At 45.6% G+C, this 19,025-nt stretch overlaps 1 protein-coding gene and 1 non-coding gene across 4 annotated transcripts in view; one reads left to right on the top strand and one right to left on the bottom strand.

The window, feature by feature from the left end:
- Window positions 1-19,025, bottom strand: part of ARHGAP23 (Rho GTPase activating protein 23) — a 260,033-nt gene that overhangs the window by 157,036 nt on the left and 83,972 nt on the right. The gene's annotated exons all lie outside the window — the stretch shown is intronic.
- TRNAS-GGA (transfer RNA serine (anticodon GGA)) lies at window positions 17,531-17,597 on the top strand. The gene has a single exon. It is a non-coding gene; the product is annotated as a tRNA-Ser (tRNA).

The raw sequence follows: 19,025 nt of genomic DNA, 5'->3' as shown, positions 1-19,025 counted from the left end.
GTACCTTCTGCTTACCAAGCAGATGCTCTACCACTGAGCCACCGTCCCTCCTCAAAATTCCTGTGAAGTTATCGGCTTCCTTGTAATCTGTGAAGACACTGGAGGGAAGACCAAGCCAGAAAAAGAGATGACAAAGAAATGGATCTCGGTAGACCTCATGAAAAGATACAAGATGTTCCAGAACTGTACCGCACCATAGCTTCATGTTCAGGATCTGCTTAACCTTTTCCTTTGCCACCGTCCACTCAAAATCCCCACCTTCCACCCACATTAGGAGAAAACATGAGATCAGAGGACCAAATCTTCCATGCAATGGGATCTTTGCATCAAGTGCCCATTTCACAAACAGTGCAATCTATAGAACAAAGTAGGGGTCAAGTGTCACCTTTAAGACCAACAAAATTTTATTCAGAATGTAAGCTTTGTTGGTCTTAAAGGTGATACTTGACTCCTACTGTTCTACTGCTTCAGCCCAAGACAGCTGCCCACCTAGTGCAATCTATAGCAGTAGAAAAGAGCAAGAATCAGTAGCACTGTAAACTCTAACAAAATTTGGGGCAGAGAATGAGCTTTCGTGTGTCTCTGTTCTCTTCTTCAGACACCTGAAGAAGTGAGCAGTGACTCACAAAAGCTCATAACTTAATCCAAACTTTGTTAGTCTTTTAGGTGCTACTGGATTCTTGCTCTTTTCTACTGCTACAGAGAGACTACCCATCTTGATCTTTCTCTTAGTACAATGTATGTTGTGGAAACCCATGCCACACTCAGTTTCTTCAGCACACAAGTAACAGGTACAAAATCCTGTCTGAGGCTCACTTAGGTCAGTGCTAGTGTTGGAAAGTGCCATCAAGTCACAGCTTGACATTGCCAGCCTCCACGTCACAACCCTGGTACTCCTTGGAGGTTTCCCATCAGGGCCAATCCTGTTTAGCATCTCTAACGAGACTGGGCCAGCCTGAGCTATCCAGGTTAGGATTAGCTAGTTTAAAAAATAAAACCTCAAACAAAAAAACTGTGCACCAGTAACTCTAAAGAACTTTTCCTCATGGCTGCTTTATGCCCTGAGATATCTACATTCAACATCTAAATGTAGATTTTTATATTGGGAGAAGCAATATAAATTTGCTAAAGCAAAACAAAACAAAAATCAGAGGATTTTTCCCCATCTGAGACCCGAGTCTACAAAGATGTAAAGATAAGCTTTCTCCTGGAGTCAGATGCTGTGACCGAACAGAAGGAATAGAGTTTCAGTGATCAGCAAAGGTCCTTGACATTTTCTCCTTGCCTAGCCCAACAGGAAATTAATGTTAAGTATGTCAATAAAGAGCTCTGTGGTGCAGTGGTAAAGCTGCAGTACTGCAGTCTGAGCTCTCTGCTCACGACCTGAGTTCAATCCCAAGTGGAAGCTGGATTCAAGTAGCCGGCTCAAGGTAGACCCAGCCTTCCATCCTTCCGAGGTCAGTAAAATGAGTACCCAGCTTACGTGGGGTTAAGTGTAGATGACTGGGGAAGGCAATGGCAAACCACCCCGTAAAAAGTCTACCATGAAAACGTCGTGATGCAACGTCACCCCAGAGTCAGAAACGACAGGTGCTTGCACAGGGGACTACTTTTACCTTTATGTAGATACACACGAATCTGTCTTGCTTATTCTATTCAGATCATAAGCGTTGACTTCCAGTGACACGGAACTTGGGTTACCTTTATACACAGTACACTCTTAAGAAAGTAGATTTTAGTCACGTTGGTTTGTTTTTTTTATTTGGAGCAATTTAATTCTGCATAGCCCAATAGCCAATAATTCCAGCCTCACTGAACCACCCCAAATTGGTACTGGATGTTTAAACCCCAAAGAACGGCACACCCGTGTACGCTACTGTTGCTACAATGTTCACCATGGCAACAGGAGCCCTTCCTGGTTCTTAGATCGAGCTCTGAGATTTCTTTTCCCTACCCACCGATCTCCCTGGTTCCTTGACTTTATAGAAGCTCCCATGAGTTGACTGTCACCGCTTCGTGACTAACTGTTCCTCTCAGCACTCAGAATATTTGTGAATATTCCATGACATCTCAGCAAGCCGACAAGCAACAGCACGTTTTCAGGATCCTATTTATATATACAGAGCGAAAAATAGCAGAGGGACAAAAGCAATTAAAGGCCACTGCTAGCACCCAATGAAAAGCAGCCATGCCAAGAATGCGGCATAAAAGGACGTTTTATTTAACCTAAATTCACCTCCCTTTTATCAGTGTTCTTTTCTTTCACTACCCTTACGGGTGAGAGACGGAGAGAGTAATTGTCCTCTGTCTCTTTTATGGCTTTTAAATATTTGAAAGCTGCTCTTAAGTCCATCCCTCAATTTTCTTTTCTACTGGCTCAGGCAATTGTTCTTTCAACCCATTCCTCATCCATCTTGGCTTTCCCAAACGTCTCGCTGTCTTTGTGATGTTCCTCTGGGTTTCATTCAGGATTACCAGCATCCATCTTAAAAAGCAATCGCACAGCCATTCCTGCTGGGTCATGAACTCCTACAAAGCTGCCATTTTGGGGGGCTGCCTTTTGGAAGGGTGTGCTGTGTAGGAAAAAAGGATGCAACGCCTTTCTTTTGCCCGCATGCTCAAAAGGAGCAGTGGAATGCTAAGACATGAATACTCAGCAATGGAGGGGCTTTTATAGCTCTGGCCACTCTCTCATCCCTCACTATGGTACATTTCCTGGTGCAGGGCTTTTGTTTCCTCTTTTGGTCCTGGCCTTGATGCTGGTGAGATCAGAGTTCCCCTTCTTTCTGTCACATGTTCTGATGTAACAGGACTTCCTGTCACATGCTTGCAGTTCAGTGGGTCCCACGCTCAATGGGACTTGTGTCTGAAACAATATTCCCTCTAGCCTGCAGAACGAACTTTACCTCCTGATGATTCCAGTCAATGCCAACAGCAGTCATGGAAGGTCGTTTTAACCAAACTCCAGTGGCCCAACATTTATGCATATGCTGTTCTCATGTAATTGAGGATTTACCTCACTATTTACTTTTCTGTTTGCTCTATTCCAGTCCAAGGGCTAAATTTTTAGATGGAATTCTGTCAGGCCTAAGTGCTTATTCAGTTGAGGAAAAAATAGTATTTCTTTTATCTGATATTGATGCTTATATCTCCCAGAAAGTTTCCACCTTTGCCCTTGCAGCAAAGAAAATTCATGCCAAGATGGCAATGCGAAGGGATAACTTTTAGATTTATGTCTACATCTTTATTGTTATTGCCATTGCATTGCATCCATTGTTATACCCTTGTTATCTTACATGATACTTTGAATGTTTTAACTTCTAGTTTACTTTCCTTTTTCTTGAGATTTTTGTAGATTTGTAACAGCCAATGGCTAATTACAATAAATGAACTGACTGAACTGAGTCTTGTGAGCAAAAATTCTACTTTGGGAGATACTGGCATTAAAGTTGAAAGCTACAGCATGAATTAGTGTGCTCTGGGGCCATTTTTCCTGAGCTGAGACAAAAATGTGTGAGCTGGAGGCTAAAAATCTGTGAGTTAGCTCACGCTAACTCAGCTCAGAGGGAACACTGATCTGGAAAAGTAGAAACACTCCGCCTTACAGAACTGGGGCCCAACACAAACTGAAACCCCTTGCCATCTAGCCGAGGAGACCAGATGAGTTTCAAAATAGTTTCTGGCTTTTCTTTGTCATGTCAAAGAAACCCAGGTTCTGATCAATTTCTGGTTCTGACAGGGTGGGAGAAAAGCCCTACGTAAACCTCCCTGCCTGTCCTTTGTATTGGAAAAACTGACTCTGACATCAGCTAACCTCCTGGAGCAAGTTCCCCGGTGGCAGCAGTTCAAGGGCAAAACAAGACATCAACAGCTGGTCAAAACAATACATCCTTCCACAGAAGGGTGGAAGGAAAGAAGCATTTGTATTTGCAAGAGGAACAGGATTGGCAGTTTTGGAAGGAAGATGGGAAAAGGGGATGCTGTAGAAAGAATACACAGGGGGGGAGTAGGCTTTGGGCAGGTTACTGCTAAAGCTAGGGTTGCCAGGTCCAATACAAGAAATATCTGGGGACTTTAGAGGTGGAAGCAGGAGATATTGGGGGTGGAGCCAGGAGCAAGGCCGTGACAAGTATAATGGAACTCCAAAGGGAGTTCTGGCCATCACATCTAAAGGGACTGCACACCTTTTAAACGCCTTCCCTCCATTGGAAATAATGAAGGATAGGGGCACCTTTTTTTGCGGGTATTAGATTGGACCCCCTGGTCCAATCCTTTTGAAACGTGGAGGGTGTTTTGAGGAGAGGCATTGGATGCTATGCTGCAAATTTGATGCCTCTACCTCAAAAAACAGCCCCCCAAGCACCCCAGATACCTGTGGATCAATTCTCCATTCTAACCTATAGGAATCAGTCTCCACAGGAAATAATTGAGTGCCTAGCAGACATATGAACATATGAAGCTGCCTTCTACTGAAGCAGACCCTTGGTCCATCAGACATTCCCCCCCCCCTGCTTTCTGAAGACCCTGAAGTGGGGGCAGGGCCTCCAAACCAGGAGATCCCCTGCCCCCATGTGGGGATTGGCGATCCTGCCTAAAGCCCCTTCCCTTTACCTTTGAGAGACAGTGTGGTTTGAGGTGTAATGTAATGTAATGTAAAATTTTATTTATATCCCGCCCTCCCCCGCCGAAGCAGGCTCAGGGCGGCTAACAGCATTTCAAGTTCAGCCTCAGTTCTCCCACCGTGAATGCCGGAACACCAAACATCTGCTATTCCAGAGGAGCAGCTGCTTGGCAGCAAGAACAAACAGGAGTCTTAAAGAACAATGTGTTTTTGCCAGGACAACAGTCAGACTCACAGCTTCCTCACGTACTCTTGCTCCAGGTAAATCCTGCTCGTAAATCCAATTCCTTGCTGCACAACTGCTCCTTGCCAGATCCCTCATCTATCCCAATCCTTGCCCCCAGCGCTCCCAACAATGGGTTTCTTGAGCTCAGATCCTGCTTTGCCCCTAGACTGACCCTCTGCGGGACATGCTCCAGGATTCCATCCAAGGTAGGGTTGCCAAGTCCAATTCAAGAAATATCTGGGGACTTTGAGGGTGGAGCCAGGAGACTTTGGGGGTGGAGCCAGGAACAAGGGTGTGGCAAGCATAATTGAACTCCAAGGGAGTTCTGGCCATCACATTTAAAGGGACAGCACATCTTTTTAAATGTCTTCCTTCCATAGGAAATAATGAAGGATAGGGGCACCTTCTTTTGGGGCTCATAGAATTGGACCCCCTGGTCCAATCATTTTGAAACTTGGGGGGTACTTCGGGGAGAAGCACTAGATACTATACTGAAAATTCAGTGCCTCTACCTCAAAAAACAGCTCCTCCAGAGCCCCTGAAACCTCCAGATCAATTCCCCATTACACCCCATGAGAATCGATCTCCACATAGGGAATAATGAAGTGCTCAGCAGACATTTCCCTCCCCCCCCCCCCGCTGTTTCTGGCGACTCTGAAGCGAGGGATTGACGAGTTGCTGCCAGCTTCTTCCAAGTAACACAGACACACCATCCCAAGGGGAAGCCTTTCAATCGGAGACTGAAGCCTCCGGAGGTGCAAAGGCACATGGTCCTCTGGGGGAGGGGCTTCCCCTTGCCGGCCAGCTGACTGGGGGCGGGAAGGAGCCTGGGAAAGCGGAAGAACCCCCGCTGGGACCTGGGGATTGGCAAACCTAATCCAAGGCCAAATACTGTGATCTATATTTCAGTTGCTGACAGCCCTGCTCTGCCCCACCAGCGTGAAGGATACTGTTCCTTACCAGATTTGAGCCCAGTAGCACCTTAGAGACCAGCCAGACTTTCTTTTTTGGGTGGGAGGGGGAAGATTAGCTTTTGAGAGTCAAAGTTCCCTTTGTTGGATAAAGGGGAGCGTTGATTGTTGAAGTCTTATATCCACAGGCCTTGAATTCAGCAGGAGCTCACAGGAACACTGCTCCTGAACCTTTCTGAGGGTTCCCCCTCCTCCCCACCTACCTACCTTGTCCATGGAATAGTCGGTGCAGCTGCATAACAACCCCTGGATTAGGAGAGCAGGCAGCCAGCCAGGCAGTCACCAGGGGCTTTGCCACTCATTAACCCCTGGAGAAGCCCATGCCACCTTTTCTCTATTTCTTATGTGATTTTGGGTGGTGGGAGGCTTGCTGGCCTTTTGACTGGGGGAGGGGCAAGGAGAGCCCCAGGTGATCAAGGCCTTCTTGGGCTGGCTGGATTTCTAGCCAGTTCAAGCAGGCCTCACTTGCCTGGGGCTCTCCTTTCTTGTGTTGGGTTGCTTTTGGCTGATGGGGGGGGGCACATATGCTAATGAGCTCCGCCACCTATTTTTCTACAAAACGACCTCTGCGTATCCAAAATATGTTGTCAGTCTCTAAGATGCTGTGGGACTCAAATATAGATGTTTTACTGCTGAGCAACACAGCAACCCTCTGAAAAAGTTCCTTACCACAGGAGTTTCAAATCTTGGTGCCTACCCACACGCAACATTTATTCCTAGGATGTCACTGCAGGCCTTGAGTCCAGTGGCACCTTTAAAACCAACAAAACCTGATTCAAGGTATGTGTTTTCATGGGCACACACACTTCTTCAACAAACTTTTGTTGGTCTTTGTTGGCCACTGGACTCAAAATCTGTTCTACGGCTTCAGAGCGACAAAGCTGCCCACCTGGGTCTATCTTCCTGGAGGTCTGTCTGTCTGAGAGATGCATTCTGGACTTGACAAGTCCCAGGTTTGTGCAAACCTATTTTGGACAGAACGGTGGTAAGTGAGAAGGGGAAACATATCTTATCTACACATCATTTTCTCTTCCTGGAACGGCCCCTGGAGAACCGCTGTTACTCCAGCTGGGGAAATGTGTACTGCACACTACATAGGGTAAGGAAAGTTCCCCTGTGCAAGCACCAGTCGTTTCCAACTCTGGGGTGACGTTACTTGCACAACGTTTTCACGGCAGACTTTTTACCGGGTGGTTTGCCATTGCCTTCCCCAGTCATCTATGCTTTCCTCCCAGCAAGCTGAGTACTCATTTTACTGACCTCGGAATGATGGAAGGCTGAGTCAAACTCGAGCCAGCTACCTGAAAACCCAGCTTCCACCGGAGATCGAACTCAGGACGTGAGCAGAGCTTAGGACTACATAAGGAGTCCCTTAAAGGCAAACAGCAACTCTCCAGGCCTGTTTGGGGGTTGGGAAATTGTCACAGGGGAGACGATCCAAGCTCCTTTGATCCACATGTAGGATCCTAATCAGAATCTGGCTTCTCCAAGGCTGAGAAGTAACAGAATACATGGTGAAAGCAAGATGTATAGTAAGGCCCTTAAATAGGCATGCAAGAGATAAAGGAAAAAAGAGGTACAGCTGAAAATAAATGATGGGAGATATGAGGCAGGGAATAATTGAAAAAACAATGGGAGGATGGGAAGGAGGTACCCCAAAAAAGACTTTGCTGATCAAACATGCTGCTTGATCTTCCAAATAACCTTTAGGAGAATGCCTATCAAAACTTTGTTCTGATTGGCAGGGGCATCAAGAAGAAGAAGACTGAAGATTTATACCCCACCCTTCTTTCTGAATCAGAGCAGCTTACAATCTCCTTTATCTTCCTCCCCCACAACAGACACCCTGTGAGGTGGGTAGGGCTGAGAGAGCTGCCCTTTCAAGGACAACTCCTACAAGAGCTATGGCTGACCCAAAGCCATTCCAGCAGCTGCAAGTGGAGGAGTGGGGAATCAAACCCAGTTCCCCCAGATAAGAGTCCACTCTTAACCACTATACGGAATTGGCTCTCAGAAAGGAAAGTGCCAGTGGATAGAGGAGAGAGATAGAGAGAGAAGCTGCTTCAAGCTCAGGGATTGCCATGGCAAAGGACACAGAATAGTACGGATAAAGGGACCAAAATGCAAAATCTTGGGCACATGAAAATTTAACCTGTCTCTCAAGAATTCCTCTACAACCAGAGCAGTCACCTGAACTCTGGATAAGGGCTTCTAAATGTTTTGCTTCCAATACTCCAGAAAACCAATCTACTTTTGAATTCCCCCATTAGTGCAAAGCGTGTGGAGGAAAGAGAGGTGTAAGCAGGGACCAAATGCGGCACCCGGGAGGTGGTAAAGGAGACAGGGATGGTGACGGATCTTCCAAGCCTGCCAGGAAGCAGAACAAGATGAGGAGTTCTAAAAGGCCCCTGTGTATTAAAAAAAGCACTATGTAAGTGGCTGGATATTACTAATTCAAAAGGCCATCCCTCTCAGATGCAATAGGTGGCTATGGACCAGGTTGTTTGCAAGGGGCTCTGTAACGCACCTCCTTCTCCTTCCTCAAATGACACCCAACGATCATCTAAGAACAGAGTGGACATGACTTCCAGGAACGGAGCCCACAGTGACGCACCCTCGCACTTCTGGGCCAGCAGAGCCTCAAGCTCAAAGAATACTGACAAAAATCTAACTGGTCCTGTCTCTCCACCCCCCACCCCTGCCTCTCTGGCAATGTCCCTTTCTGTTCCTGGCCCCGAGGTCATTCTGCATGTGCGTTTTGTCTGCTCTGCAGTTTGCTTCCTATTGTCAACCGACCCAGCGGCCCTCGGAAAGGGACAGCGGATGCGCTGCAAGCCAAGCACGCTGATTAAAAATTTCTCTTCCCCCCCCCCCCTCTCTCTCTTTTTTTTTGCATGAGTGGCCTCTTGTTCATTCATTCACACTGAATGGTCAAAGTGCCGGACAACAGGAAACAAAAGATTTGCAGAGGAAGTGGAGACTCGGAGCAAAGTGCAGAGGATGTCTGCATCCACATGTGTTCCCTCTTCCCCTACCAGTCCAAAAAAATAGCACCACTCCCTAACTAGGTTGTTACTGCACATCTATACCCTTACAAAAATACGTTCTAAAAAAGATAGCTATGATCAGACCTCAGATTCAGCAGGAGCTCACAGGAGCACAGCTCTTGAACTTTCTGATGGTTCCCCCTCTTTCTCCCAAGCTACCATGTCCATTGAATAGAAGGTGCAGCTGCATAACAACCCCTGGATTAGGAGAGCAGGCAGCCAGACAGCCACCAGGGGCTTTGCCATGCCCCCAGCAGCCCTAGAGAAGCCCACACCACCTTTTCTTCACTTCTTATGTGATTCTGGGTGGATGGATCTCTACATGGATCTCTAGCCAGCCCAACCAGGCCTCTCTCACCCAGGGCTCTCCTTTCTTGCATTGGGTTGCTTTTGGCTGGAGGGGCATATGCTAATGAGTTATGCTAATGAGCTCCACCATCTATTTTCCTACAAAACGACCCCTGGTTATGATAACTTATGTCTTACCATCAGGGTACACATCACTTTCTGGAGAGGAGGAAGAGTTCTGGCTTGTAGCTGCTTGAGTCTAAGCTAGGGGTCCCTGACTTGGTGCCCGTGGGTGCCACGGCGTTCGCCAATACATTTTCTGGTGCCTACCAAGTGTTTGTAGGAAGTGGGTAGGTCCAGGTGGGGCTTTTGCCCACCAAGGCTTCTGACTGGCCACTGAGATTTGATTGGCTGTGCAGATTTAAAAAAAAACAACAACGTTGCTTTGGCAGCAACTGCCACCACAGCAGGAGGAAGATCTTGACTGTGTGACTGAAGGGAAGCTGCTGCATAAGTCATTTTGTTCCTGGCTTTATACCTTCTGCAGCAACTGTTCTGTGGCTGTGCCCTCCAAACCCAAAAGCTCCTGCAGGCTCAAAAACATTGGGGACCTCTGATCTAAATCTTGACAATGAAGAGGTTTTCTACAGGTGCAATTATTTATTTAGACCAGGGGTGACCAAACTTGCTTAATGTAAGAGCAACATAAAATAGATGTCAGATGTTTGAGAACTACAGGGCAGGGCGGAAGGCAGGCAGGCAGGCAGGAAGGAAAACAGATGGGGAAAGGGAGGAAGGAGGGAGAGGTGGGAAGAAAGCATCTTAGTTTTAAATGCATTCTCCAAGCCGCCAACTGGCTTGGCTTGTAGAAGTCCTTTAAAGAGAAAAATGCCTTCTCCGAGCCAACCAATGGGTCAGTGGGGGCTTTTAGAGCCACGCAGTATGTGTGAAAGAGCAATGCGTGGCTCCCAAGCCACGATTTGGCCACCCCAATTTAGACTGTTTTTTCCCAATGGTGGCAGCCCAGCTTCCAAATATCCTCTCTACTTCCACTGGTCTGACAGCTAGTCTCGTATGCTTTTGGCCTTTTAAAAGATCTTTTATAATCCTTAATGATTTTACACCTTTGGCTTGTAACAAATAACTGTCGTACTGGGTTGGCTGATGTTTTTAATGGTATGCTATGCTTCCAGTTTCTAGCGCACAGAAAGAGAGCTTGTTTTACTAGATTTTAGGTTGTAAAACTCACACTGTAGGGTTTTAGCATATTGGTTCATTGTATACTTGTTTTGTAAAGTGTCTCAACAACTGCATTAGCTGAGGGAGTGGAGCACAAAATAAGAAGGAAGCCTCAGTCATTCAGAAATTGCCTGGATAGCACATCCACGACAACAAAAAAAGTTAAATGCATCAGATATGACACAGGTACCAACAAACAATATGGTAATTCCAGATGGGCAGTGATGTTCATCTGCAGCAGCAAAATGAAACAGGACGTCCAGTGGCACCTTTAAAAGATTAACCAAATTTATTCCAGCATCAGCTTTTCTGAGTCAGCACTCACTTCGTCAGATGCATAAAATGTACATCCACAGCAGCAGTTATGGATGTATATTTCCTGCATCTGATGAAGTGCACTCTAACTCATGGGAACTAATGTCAGAATATATTATTTCTGTTTTTAAGGTGCCACTGGATTCCTGTAGTACTTCATTAATGATATTAAGCAAGTTAGATTGGACACAGTTTGCAAACCTGAACTATTCTTCAAACATGTATTAGGCCACAGAAATTTACACTAGCCTTTCATACCCAGACAAAGAACAAAGGAAAGAAGAACAATTGTGTATTTCAGCAGTGTCCTGTTCAAGATACTAATTAGGCCAATGCTCACTTTCTTCTAATAATTGTGTCACAGCCGATTTTCTGTCAGTCCCAACTCTCTACATACCAGTTTCTGTTCCGCTCTCCTGCCTGGTCACCAGCAAAAGGTTTACATTCATCCCTGGAGATCAGGCACCTTGACTAGCCCAACGTATCCATATCAAGAGACATTCATGGTCTGGCTTCCCAGGCATTCCATAAATAAGGCTAAAACGTGACCCTTAATTTTCATTTTGCGTGGACAGAATTCAGAAAGCCTGTAGTTTCAGTAGTTATAATCAACTCCCTGCTACATCACAAGGTCCAGGCAGTTCTATGCGTAAATGGTTCCTATCACCAGTGTTCCCCACATTGTTGCCACTCATAAGCCAACCAAGTTTTTACATTAGCAGAATGAGGCTCCTTCCCACAATGCCTCTGTTCACAAGACAGTGAGGAGGACAACTCATTCCAAAAAGCGGACTAGAGAATTGTGAGATATCCCCCTGTGATCTCTGGCAAGATGGCCATTTAACCATGCTGCTTGATCTTCCAAATAACCTTTAGGAGAATGCCTATCAAAACTTTGTTCCGATTTGCAAGGGCATCAAGAAGAAGAAGACTGCAGATTTATACCCTGCCCTTCTTTCTAAATCAGAGACTCAGAGTGGCTTACAATCTCCTATATCTTCTCCCCCACAACAGACACCCTTTGAGGTGGGTGGGGATGAGATGACTCTCACAATTCCTGCAATAACTATGGCTAACCCAAGGCCATTCCAGCAGCTGTAAGTGGAGGAGTGGGGAATCAAACCTGGTTCTCCCAGATAAGAGTCCACGCACTTAACCACTATACCAAACTGGCTCTCTCAATTAGTGATGCCAGCCTCCAGGTGGGACCTGGAGATCCCCTGGAATTACAACTCATTACCAAACTTGGAGAAAACAGATGCTTTGGAGGGTCTGTGGCATTGTACCCCATGAGGTCCCTGTCCTCCCCAGGCTCCATCCCCAAATCTCCAACCCGGAACTGGGAACCCTACCCACCTATCCCCTGCCAGTGGCCGGGGGGATCTGGCAACCCTAGGCATCATCTTGTTATCCCTCCTCCTTGATTTTTTTTCACAGTAGAAAAATCAAGAGGTATCCAGTTCCTAACCCTACATTATAATGTACAAGCGTGAAACAGATCAAATCAAGTCTGAACTCTCCCTAGAAGCTAAAGTGACTGTACTGAAGTTTTCATTCTTTGGTCACATCATGGGAATATAAGCCTCACTGGAAAAGACAATCATGCTAGGAAAAGAGGAAGACCCAACATGAGATGGATTGACGCAACTGAAGAAGCCACGGCCCTCTGTTTGCAAGACCTCAGCAAGGCTGTTAACAACAGGACACTTGGGAGGACACTAATTCACTGAGTCACCATTAGTCAGAAGTGACAACACATGAACCCCAAAATGAACCATGGATCAACAAGCTATTCAACCTAAGGCTGAGGTTGCCCATGGTGTGGTGCTCGTGCCGTGCAATCCGTGGGTTTCCTGGCACATGCTTCCCTCTTCCCCAAACACATTCATTCACCCAAGCAAGCAGCCAGTCCTGGCTTGCCTCCATCTCGTTGGAGCTGGAGGTGTCGTCTTGGTGTCTTCAGAGAGCACCCATTCACAATTACAGGAGGATCCTTGACCTGGAACCTCCCAACATAGCGATAGCCCCCATTGAAAGCCATTTTGTAATATCCATACGCGCTGCAGCAGCACTCGCAGGGCTTTTTTTTTATCAGGAACTCCTTTGCATATTAGGCCACAGCCCCCTGATGTAGCCAGTCCTCCAAGAGGTTACAGGGCTCTTCTTACAGGGCCTACTGAAAGCTCTTGGAGGATTGGCTACGTCAGGGGGCTGTGGCCTAATATGCAAAGCTGTCAAAATATTGGCCCTGCTGTCAAAATATTGGCCCATGATGCCAACTAAATCAAGTCCACCACACAGGCTTTGTGCAGATTAGCTGAAAAAGGTAGCTGGAAAAACATCAATCGCATTATTACAAGTGTGAAATAAACAAATCTATATATCCTGCTCTTAAATAAACAGAGCTCACACATTCTCTGGCATTTAGTCAGCATACATGCTCCAGAAGCATAGGCCAAAAAGCAAATCTATTTATTTCAGAGACAAGGCTTCTCCAGAGGGAGAGTCATGCCTCTTTATTTATTTGTTTTGTTTATATCCCAATTTTCTCCCCAATGAAGACCCAAGGAGGCTAACGTCATTCTTCTCTTCTCCGTTTATCCTCACAACAACCCTGTGAGTAGGTCAGCCTGAGTGTGTGACAGGCCCAAGGTCACCCAGCAATGTTCCATGGCAGAGTGAGGATTCGAACCTGGGTTTATCCAGATCCTAGTCTGACATTGTAACCACTACATCAAGCTGGCTCTCTAGTCTGTTGCAGAAAAGTTAAATAGGAGTCTGAGGTGGCACTTAAAAGACTAACATTTATTCTTTTAACATTTATCCTGTGAACTTAGGGGGGAAGTATTTGTGAAGTTCCTGCATTGTTCAGGGGGTTGGATTAGATGACCCTCGGGTCCCTTCCAACTTTATGATTCCATGATTTATTTATTATTTTCAATTTATAGCCCGCCCTTTCCCAAATGGGCTCTGAGCGGATTACAACAGTCAATAATGCAAGGTTAAAATCAGATCTATATAATAAAACAACATACAATCTAAAAGCAACATAATAGTCTAAAAAAACCAAATTATTCCAGCATAAACTTTCGTAAATCACAGCTCACTTCATCTGATGCACTGGAGTGCACACACTCACAGCAATTGTTTATACTTCGTTACAAGCAGCAGAAAGGTAGGACTGGGGCGATATTACCAATACAGTTTGGACCGATAACCAAAGATAAATCAGACTGGGTAAGGACCATTCCCAACTGTAGACATCTGGTCACAGAAGGATTCGCATAAAATCAGATCTAATCAAGGAAGATGCCGTGTGAGACAAGATAAGCAAAACTAACTGACATCTGCAGAAGGTGTGTCGCACTGAGTTATTCAGCACCCATAGGGAGTGAGGAAATCCAAGTCCCTGTTCAAGCCCGGTGGAGAGAATGTGCTGAATCCCTTAATGAATCGGGGTGGGGGGATATGTCTAGCCACTACAGCATTATTAATTGCTCAACCAATTTGAAATGCAAAACAGTTATATACCTGGCTGCTCACAAAAGCCTGTATCAGCCATTTGTGTCTTTAAAAAAAGAAAGAAATTAACCATTGTAAAAAAAAATTTTCTCTGGTTGAGGAAGCTACCTTTGCTTGCTATAGGAGACCAGATTTATGCCATTAGTTGCATTTTTTAAAGCCAGTTCTACTATCTGGAGTAGAATTCCTCTTAAGAATTTCCGCTTAATTTATTTTTAAAGTGTACAGACTTCATAGTGAGAGGGAAACCAACACCTCTGTGTACTTCCTCCCTCCCCCATTTCCTTTATTAGTTCCTCTCACAAGTAAAAACAAAATCCATATGATTTTCATATTGCCTGAAAAAATAAGTCATGGAAACAATAAACCTAACAATGTCAAGTCCATCTCTCTGTCCTGCAGAGTCTTGGAAAGTCCCTTCTCAATGGTTGCCTCCATGGCTATATTTAGATGTGAGGAAAACACAAAGAGCAGCTCTTGGTTCGCTATTAAAGCTCCCTCCCCTGCTGACCCACAAAAACCCAAAACTCAGCCCTTTACAGAATCCTTTCCTATCTGCAGGGCTTTTTTGGTAGGAAAAGCCCAGCATTTGCATACTAGGCCACACTCCCCGGCACCAAGCCAGCCGGAACTGCGTTCCTGTGCGTTTCTGCTCAAAAAAAAAAGCCATGCCTATCTGCATTCAGCTCTTAACCAGCACTGCAATCACGGACATTAAATAATGAACTTTCCAACTAAGCAGTAAAAGCCAGTTGGAAAGCACAATGAAAATGGATTGGAAGTACATTATTTAGTATGTGTGATCACAGCCTTGGGAATGTTTTATTTAGCCCAATTTGTATTAGGCTGAGGTAGAAAGTGCCATCAAGTCACAGCTGACTTAATGGCGACCCTGTAGTGTCCTCAAGACGAGACATTCGGAGGCGGTAGTTTGCCATTGCCTGCCTCCACGTCACAACCCTGGAATTCCTTGGTTATCTCCCATCCAAATACTACCCATTGTCAACCCTACTCAGCTTCCCAAATTGGACAAGATCAGGCTAGCGTGCATGCATACAAACATACAGAGCTATCCAGGTCGATTTTTATTAGGTTCTTTAAAGCACACCTCTAAAATTTCAGTTTACTAACAATTATTCATTCAGCATTCAAGCGCTTCACACATATGGTATCTTTCTGCTTACTTCATTTATGTGTTGGTAAACAGTCCTGCAACATTGGTTAGTACTATTATCTTCAGGGCTTTTTTTTTTTTTTTGCCGGAATGCACAGAAACTCAGTTCCAGCCGACTTGACATCAGGGGTATGTGGCAATATGCAAATTAGTTCCTGCTGGGGACACTGAAAAGCAAGAACTGGTGGCTTGCCTAAGGCGAGTGACTCTGTGACAAACAACAGTTTTGAAGGGAGGGGGGTGTCTCCAGAACTCAGTTCATTCTTTTAGCTGCTGTGCAAACCCAGATCATGGCCTGATTGTATTCCCCACAGGAAGAAGGGAGGGTGTCAAAAACCTGAGATATACAACTTCAGCAGCTGCAATAAATGCTATTTCTTCTTGTTTTAGAATCAGCCAAGGACGTTCTGTCAATCCTACTCCTAAACAGTGCTCCCTCTAAGCTTAGTGTGAGCTACCTCATAGGAGCCAGTTTGATGTAGTGTTTAAGTATGCAGACTCTTATCTGGGAGAACCGGGTTTGAGTCCCCACTCCTCCACTTGCAGCTGCTGGAATGGCATTGGGTTAGCTATAGCTCTCACAGGAGTTGTCCTTGAAAGGGCAGCTGCTGTGAGAGCCCTCTCGGTCCCACCCACCTCACAGGGTGTCTGTGTGGGGGGGAGAAGAAAATAGAGGAGATTGTAAGCCGCTCTGAGTCTCTGATTCAGAGAGAAGGGTTGGGTATAAATCTGCAGTCGTCGTCGGCTTCTTTTTTAGCCTCTGGCTGACACATTTTTGTCTCAGTTCAGGAAAAATGGCCCCAGAGCAAACTAATTTATGCAGTAGCTCACAACTTTAAATGCCAGCCGCTCACAAAGCAGAATTTTTGCTCACAAGACTCCACAGCTTAGAGGGAACATTGCCCTTGAAGCAGCAAGGCCTAACCTATTTCACAGAGCCATAGCAAAGTAAAAATGGAGAAAGTTGTAAGCCACTCTGGGTCTCCACTGGAGAGAAAAGTGAAAAGGGCTGCCAACTCCCCATTGGGAAATATCTGGAAACTTGGGAGCAGAGCAAACCAGGCAAGACATGGTTTTGGGACAGGAAGAGACTCCACATGGATCTGATACCCTCCAAAGCAGCCATTTTCTCTATAGCAGGAGTGGCCAAACTGTAGCTCGGGAGTCACATGTGGCTCTTTCACACATATTGTGTGGCTCTCAAAGCCCCTACTGCCCCATCAGCTGGCATGGAGAAGGCATTTGTCTCTTTAAACCATTTCCCTGAGCCAAGCCAGCCAGCAGCTTGGAGAAGTTAAAGTTGCTCTCTTTCCACCTCTCCCCCCGGCAATCTTTTTTTCCTTCCTTCCTTCCTTCCGGCTCTCAAACATCTGACATTTATTCTGTGTGGCTCTTATTTTAAGTAAGTTTGGCCACTCCTGCTCTATAGTCTGGAGAGCAGCCGTAATCCCAGGACCCACCCAGAGGTCTGAAACTCTAGGAATAAATGATGCAAATAAATACCGTAAATTCTGTAGAGAAAAAGTCCCCTGGAGTTGGCTGCATGTGCGTTCAGATTAGATTTAGCCTTCCTAGCTGGGCAGATACACTTGCAAACCAACAGGCCGAGCCTTGTTGACCTCTCAACACTCCCAAGATGAGCTGACTTGTATTTCCAGTGGCTGAGGGTGGGGCTTTGGTACTCAGCAAAGCTAAAATAAAACTATGCTAAATACCGAAAGCTGCCAAATAGATTATGCAAAACAGCATTCTACAAATCTGCATAATTTATGGCAGCCACATAATCCAGTTCACCTGGGTATTGAATTTGCATTGAGTGGGCACAGAAAACTCCCTTTTTAGCTATGCCGTTCTCATTGCTTTGTTTATGGTATGTATCATACTATTTATTCCATTGTTTTTTTCTCATTTGGTGATCTGGTATTTACTGCATTGTTTGTTCTACAGATGCGTACTACTTTTAATACGCTGTTTGTTGTATGTATTATACAGTCATTTTCTTGCTGTTCTCTAAATTTTGTAGTGTGGTCTTAATGGCAAATATATAAGACTGCCTTTATTACATCGGTTTTAATTACACCATCCATCTGGAGTTTCAGTGAAAAAGATGGGCTTTTTGGGAGGAACGGTGGCTCAGTGGTAGAGCATCTGCTTGGAAAGCAGAAGGTCCCAGGTTCAATCCCTGGCATCTCCAAAAAAAGGGTCCAGGCAAATAGGTATGAAAATCCTCAGCTTGAGACCCTGGAGAGCCGCTGCCAGTCTGAGAAGACAATACTGACTTTGATGGACCAGGGGTCTGATTCAGTATAAGGCAGCTTCATATGTTCATATGGGCTGTAAATGAAATAAATAAAAGTTTGGGTTTTTTTAAACCCAACTCCTTCAGCCCTGGACGTGAGTTCAAATTCTCACACAGCCATGAAGTTCACTGGGTGACCTTGGACTAACTCATTTTCTCTCAGGCAGTGCTTCCTCGAAGCTGAGTTAGTGTGAGCTAGCTCACAGTTTTTTAGCCTCGGGCTCACACATTTTTGTTTTAGCTCACGAAAAAATGACCCCAGAGCAAACTAATTCAGGCAGTAGCTCACATCTTTAATGCTAGCAGCTCTCAAAGTTGAATTTCTGCTCACAAGACTCCACAGCTCAGAGGAAACATTGCTCACAAGGATGGCCCCGTACATGCCACCTCTGATCTCCTTGCAGGAAGAAAGGGCAGCATATGAGCACAGCCACTGAAAAGAAAAACTCTCTAAGAACCAGGGCAACTTGCAACACCACAATGAGGAAGAACTATAAGCAGGGCCTTTTTTTTTTGTATAAAAGGCCCAGCAGGAACTCATTTGCATATTGGGGCACACCCTCTGATGTTACCATTGTTTCATGCATGGCTTTCTTTATAGAAAAAGCTCAGCAGGAATTCATGTGCATACTAGGCCACATCCTCCGATGCCAAGCCAGCTGGAGCTGCGTTCCTGTGCAGTCCTGCTCAAAAAAAGCCCTGACTATGAGCCTAATTCCCCCCCAGTTCAAGTCCAACTTTCTAACCTTATAGGCTCACAAAGCTCCGCAAAGATCTTTGCAATCTGACAAATAGTTTGCAATTCATATCTAATCTAAGGAACAGCCCAGGGAGATAGGTTGTTATTAGTTTACTTCTACGCTCAGGTATTCCCATGTTGCGCATCATGGAAACCGAGGCTGTGAGCTAGTTCCCCCCAAGGGCAAGTCAGTCAGCCTATGATTAATTCCTCGCATGGTATCTGCCTCCCGAAACCCAGGCACGGCAGCTGCCTACTCACCCACCGCTTTCCAGATCCCATCGCTCAGGACAGCCATCCTTGTGCCTAGCAGAAGGAGTTCGCTTCACAGAACCTGCGCGAGTCAAAAGCTCACACAAACTTAAGCAGCTGAACACACATTCACTTTTTCAGGTTTCCATACAAGTGCCCCTGAGAGGTTTAGGTGCATCACACATAGAAAGAGGACAACTAAATAGCTCAAAGAAGGTGCCAGACTTCCACCCTGCACATGCTGGCGCAAGAATTTCCCACCCAACCCCTGATTTCAGATGGATGGGGGCTGTGCCTGATCATATGCTTAAGGCACTCATTTTAGTTCATGA

Source organism: Heteronotia binoei, chromosome 15 (assembly GCF_032191835.1).
Source record: "Heteronotia binoei isolate CCM8104 ecotype False Entrance Well chromosome 15, APGP_CSIRO_Hbin_v1, whole genome shotgun sequence".
NCBI classification, from domain to species: Eukaryota; Metazoa; Chordata; class Lepidosauria; order Squamata; family Gekkonidae; genus Heteronotia; species Heteronotia binoei.
The sequence above is the reverse complement of the archived record's forward strand: the minus strand, read 5'-3'. Positions and strand labels throughout refer to the sequence as shown.